Source organism: Limanda limanda, chromosome 5 (assembly GCF_963576545.1).
Source record: "Limanda limanda chromosome 5, fLimLim1.1, whole genome shotgun sequence".
In the NCBI taxonomy this organism is placed as follows: domain Eukaryota; kingdom Metazoa; phylum Chordata; class Actinopteri; order Pleuronectiformes; family Pleuronectidae; genus Limanda; species Limanda limanda.
The window spans coordinates 11,626,903-11,633,013 of NC_083640.1; the positions used below are offsets into that span (position 1 = coordinate 11,626,903).

At 45.4% G+C, this 6,111-nt stretch overlaps 1 protein-coding gene across 1 annotated transcript in view; it reads left to right on the forward strand.

Annotated features, from left to right (window-relative positions):
- arb2a (ARB2 cotranscriptional regulator A) overlaps positions 1-6,111 on the forward strand; it is a 157,767-nt gene that overhangs the window by 148,249 nt on the left and 3,407 nt on the right. The gene's annotated exons all lie outside the window — the stretch shown is intronic.

Genomic DNA, 6,111 nt, shown 5'->3' on the forward strand with positions numbered 1-6,111 from the left:
AAACAACCACATCCCCGCGACAGAAGGCGTCCCGGCTCGCCAAGTGTAATAACATCATTCATGTTTTGATGTGAGGTGGGAAGTCGGTGTGAGTTGGGGAGGCCGACTCACGTAGACATGGCAGTGTGTTATGGGCGTGTGCGCACGTTTGTCTCCGTCTGGGATTTCTGCGAATGCATCGACGGCAGATCTCCGTCATGGAGCAAACCGAGTTAACCCGTCACCTTGGCAATCCGCTTCCACGATTTGTCCACCGCGTGTCCTTAAAAGTTAAACACGCCTGTGCACATGCACATGCACACGCTCCGAGACATGAACACACACACACACACATAAAGAGGGGTTGTCCACTGATCTTGTTGAGTGTGTGTCAACTCCATTAGCACATTCCCAGATAGGGCCCGAGCCCTCTTATCTGTGGCGACCCATTAATTACACTTTGTTCCCTTAAGTGATCTATTTCAGACTGGCCCCGCCCTCAACACCCACTCTGCTATCTCCACCCCTGGCCTGCTCCTCCCCCACCTGACCCTCTCTCCTCTCCTCTCCTCTCCTGTCCTCCACCCTATGTGCTACAATGCATGGGATCAAAAGGTCACGTGACAAGTACCTCTATACATGGCCACCAGGTGTGTGTGTGTGTGTGTATGGTGATTCATTTGAGACAAAAAAAGACAATGAGGCTCTCACAGAACGCTCTGTTGTCAGACGTAGATTTCAAACCTCTCTCTCAGGAAACCCTTAGCCCAAACCTACGTGCAAATCAGTAGTAGTTGTATAGAAAATGTCCTTCAGAAGCCTAATGTCGCTCTCTCGCTGTGCATTAGTCACCTCTACTAAGCCGGATTTGTTTTGTTTGTTTAAATACGAATGCTGTGAATACCTCTTGAGCTCAGCGTCGGTCTGCCAGCCTCTGGTTTTATCTTTTGAAGTATGTGTGTTGTGTTGTGTGCCCACTGCCCTGGGAGATACCAAGCGGTGTAATCACGCAGTGTTTGAATTGTTGCTGAAATCTGCTGCGAGGTAGATGTCTGGTGTCATCTCACCTATTAGAAAACATGCAAGTGTGAGTGTGTGCTTGTTTTTGTGTGCACCTTCAGTTTTGGACGATCTGAGGCTTAATGTGAAATTGTGCAGCTCCACTAGTTTGCTCATAAGCTTTTCTTCTCTTTTTGTGTCCGATAGACTGTTGTTTGAGATTGTGACACATCGGGTGACATATCATTGCGTTACACCATCTGCACAACTCTTTTCTTCAGCTTGTAATGCTGATGAGGTATTTGGGTGAAGTGCTGGTCATGATTACTGTTGCTATAAGGTCCTAAAATCAGCCATTTTTAGATATAAGCCCATGCATTGTGATTTAACAAGGCATTTTTAAAATCTGCCAGTAATACTGTAAAAACATTTCCAGCCAGAAGACAAAATAGTTATTTGTAAAGAAGAATGGATGTAATCACTAAGAATATGATGCATGTACTCTAGTGTCCCTCCCTGTGCTGCTGCCAGTGTATAAACTCCTTTAGGTACTAGCAGTTATACCTTACATCGCACAGAGCCTGTGTCAGTGGTGTTAATGGCCGAGCTCTATCCTTCTATAAAGATGAGACTACATGGTGTGTAAATGAGAGCCGCAGATAAGTTCTCACACTCAAGTCTGTCTTTCTTCCAGGTCTACAGGTGCAGAAGGGGCCTCTCCAGCCCTTCTCCTCCTCCTTCTTTGTGACTGAGTGATGTGTGTATGTCTTGACATTGTAGAGGAGTGTGTGCGGGAGTGTGTGTGTGTGTGTGTGTGTGTGTGTTTCTTTGCCTGGTATTGTCCTGAAGGTGCCCGGGAGGTGTGTGTGCCTGCAAGACCTCATTGTGCGACTTCAAAGTGGAGCAGAGGTTGTGTGTTCATGTGAGTGAAGACCGAGTGTGGTATAGTGAAGTGGCGCAGTTAGAGACTCTACGCTTGTGAGTGTGCGACTGTGTGCATGGTCCTGCCTACGTGTGTGCGCTCCACCTCCACCACCGTCTGTGGCGCGGTTGTCGGTCCTGACCCATGCCCAGGCATCATGGTGTGTATGTGTGTGTCGGTGTGCGTGCATGTGCCTGTGCCTATGTGAGTGCATGCATGCAGCGCCTCCGCGAATGGACAGTCTTTGTGGGGGCCTCTCTTTTCAGCCATGCTGCTTTTGAGACACATTGTGCCTGGGCATAGAAACAGAAGCTCTCCATTGCCCCTCAATAGGCCAAAAACAAAACCATGTCAGGCGAGCTAGCAGCCCCCGAGTGTTTGCCATTTAAGTCCCAACCAATGGTTGCGCAGATGGAACAAAAGGCCTGGACAGGGAAGGAGGCCTGCACTGTTTACAGTGGTAATGTCTGGGTGGCACTCCCAACATGGCCCCTCCATACACATGCATGTGCACACTCGGCCAGTCACTCTCTCTCATTCTGCGGCTCCCTCCGTCACATACAAACACTAAATCAACAGGTACATGCACAGATCTTGTGCATTTTAGAAACAAAAGCTGCCAGTAAGTCTCGATGGGGATTCTCCATAATGGGGAATTTATGAAGTTAGGAGTTTGAGTGTGTCTTATGTATGCATCTAATGGGATAATGTTTTGTTTAAGCTTTCTAAAATCTTTCTTTCTATTACAAACCCACCTAACAGTGTGCTCGGACCTAAATCTGTAAAGCTCCCTTTAAATCAAGTAATACATTTAATTCTGTTTTATTTTACTCTAGATATTTTTTCTTGAATTGTTTCCTTTCTTTTTAGCCTTGTCTACAATTGTCTTTCAGTTTTATTCAAATGTAACAGTGTCCCTCTCTTGATATGAGGGAAATGAGATTAGTACACTCTTATTGGAACAAACAGTTTTGTCTCTCATCAATTTAATATGTGAAATTAATGTCCTGCCTTGTTTCCGTCCTGACAACACAGACACATTTTGAGCGATGTTGGTTTTCACAACACCGTTCAAATACAACGTTAACCTGAATCTTCTTTTTGAATAATTGAATGCAGTTTTACAAAACTCTGTCTCTCCATTGTTAATGTCATTATCATTTTAATGCAAAAAGTAAATGGGGAACAAAAGGTGCAGACGATGTGTGTGTTGAATGCCACACACACATCTGCCTCTCCTCTTATTCAAAGTGTCTCGTCCCATTTCGGCGCAGTCGAGTAAAACAACTGACATCGAGAGGTGCTGTCAGGGGCGGGGGGGGGGGGGGGGGGATATGTTTAGGCTTTAGATATTTTACTGAAGAGGAGAAGGGAGAGTCCGACCCTGGTATCAAATAGCCCGGGCCGTCCTTGGACTGGGGTTATCTTGTAAATATTCGGCTCCAAGTCTATAAAAGCGAGGGTCCTTTATGACGGCCAAGGCCACTCATTCACATTAAAATAAAAAAGCACTCAGTGCAGTCTCAGTGTCTGGGGAGGGAGGCAGCGAGTGGGGGGGGACAGAGGAAGGGAGGGACCTGAGGAGAAAGAAGGGGAAAGAAGTGCGCTGCCACAGTCTTCAGCGTAGAGTCGCAAGTTTTACTCTCCCAGGAAATATAAAGTAGCTCACTTAGGGTGATGATTTAAGCAAGTTAATGCGATATTCTCTCTTTTCTAGGCTTTGGCTTGACGTTGTTTCACTGTGTCTCTGTTCTGTTTGTATTTCATTCCAAGTAAATACAGAGTTCCCTCAGTGGCCCCCCCCCCCCCCGTGTGGCGAGTGATTCAGGTTCCTCATCTGTGGATGTGTAATGAGTTCTGCCTTGTTTTTGTCCAACAACAACACATAATAATGAGCAAAGTAATTAAAAGCAGTACGAGGGAGATGGGGGGGGGGGAAAGCAGCCCCACTTAACCGACGAGCATTAAAAATGAAATGCATTCAAGAAGCAACAGTGAAACGACTAGTTTGATGAAATGAGCTCTGTTTTGAGTCATTTTTCTGTTTCATTTTTTTCCTGTCTCCTGTGCTCCTGTTGATGAGTGAAGGCTCAGAGTGATGGTGATTTTATTTTAAAATGCACATCACAAACAAAAGTTTTATTTGATTATACCTCCACTACTCATTCTGTGGGTTTACCTTGAGTGGAAACTGAGAGGCGGTGGAGTAAATTTAGACATAATTCACTTTTTGACTGTGGACAGCATCTCCATGTTTGGTTACAAAGGGCCGAGTCGCTGTGGCAGTGCGGCTGACCGCCTGTCACCTGCCCGGGCTCTCTGACCTCGTCTCCAGTGGCATCGAGGTCCCGCCCCCTTCAGGCAGACAGCCACACGGGACAGAATGACATCCTTGACCTTTACGCATGTCAGCAAGCAACATGACAACGCGCATAACTGTCTATACGCTCCTTTGTATCTCATATGGACAACCATAGGATCTAATACACACGGTGTCCACACACACACACACACACACTGGGCACATGCTCTCACACACACACACCGCAGAAGATCATCTAATATCAGAGAGCGTCAGGGGCGGAAATCCGATCATCTGACAACCAGGATACAGATAGCGATTCGCCACCGCTGATCCATGCAACAGATAGTTTTCACAACCAGCAGCCGGGCTAAGGTTACCGGCAGCCCGAGCCGGCCGCACCACGCACTGCTCCGCCTCACACCGAGATAAAACAAAAGCTTAGGTTACCGTCGATAGGAAATCGATAAGAAAACGCACTGTTTGTGTTAGATTTTTGATGAAAACTTTGACAAGAGGAAATGAGAAAAAGGTTTGCTTCTGCATGCAATAATATGTTGTTTATCAGCCCTGTTAGATATTCTGTTTTTGTAATTTTCCCCTCATGATTGTATCACTGTTCATCTCCTTTTTTTAATTGAAGCTTATTAAATGTTTAACCTAGTTGTCGGTATATTTGATTAAACTCTCATAATTGTTTATAGAAATTCAATTCGCGCAAAGTATCATCACTTTACATTTCCCCTTCCTCAAAGTCCTCTTAATAGTTTGAATATGTATTTATATTGTAAATGAAGTAAAGAGATATGTCCCCCCCTTCATATCAATGTAATTATGAATCACAAAAAAAAGGAGTTTGATTCAAATAAAATAGGCCATTTGTACACAAGCAATTAACTGGTGCGGCTTTAAATAATGTAGCCCAGATGGAACCTAATTATAGTCGGCATGCTTTGATTCAGGCTTTCTGTCTGAGTATCACTCGGGGCGTCACTTTGGCTTTTCAGTCACCTAGCGTTTGTTTTGAAATTTGTGACAATCAGAGCAGATTACCATTTGTAACAGCATGCAGCGTTTGGTGCGCGGGGAAGAAAGCATGGCCCATAGCTATGAAGGAGTTTCCTTGTTTCATTTTGAACAGCTCAAAACTCTCCTCCTCTGGTCCTGCACACAAATGATAACAACTGTGTGTGGATTTGTGTGCGTCTCTGCATGGGCGCGTGTGTTTGCGGCGGAGCATGTGCTACATGTGTGAGTGTGTGTAGACCGTTGCATGTGACGAGTGTGTGTGTGTGTCTGTGTGTGTGTGTGTCTGTCAGTGTCTTGTAGCAGTGCAGAGTCGAAGGGAGATCAAACAGTCAGTCAATTACCTTGAGAGGGCTCCAGTGGCTGTGACAGAAAGGAGGAGGCTAAATATCCAGGATCAAATACTCTGCTCTGCCTGTCACATAATGAGGCGGCCTCACCCGGCTCAGACGACACATGTAAAATGGTCAAACACAGGGCGCGGGTGAGACGCCGCTCTGAAACTCTGCCTTGACCTGAGCAAAGAGCCAGGGCTTTCACCACAGACCCAGTTTCTATACCTGCTCTGTCCTGCGTTACTGTGAAACATCATGATGGAGCTCAGTGTGTATGTCTGTCTGTGTGTGTGTATGTGCACGTGTGTGTCGCCTTACCTCAAGGTCATATCGGTCATCATTCTACTTTCTACGCTAGCAGTGGTAACGTCGGTTAAGCCTGCCATATAATTATAAACACAATGTTAAAGTAAAGAGAAATGTTCCGTGTATTTCCCTCGACAATTCTCTGCATTATGGAATTCACAGTAACATCATTATTGCATTTACAATAAATGAGGACATTATTGCACTTAGGCTAAACTTCATTAGATTAGTGCGATTACAAT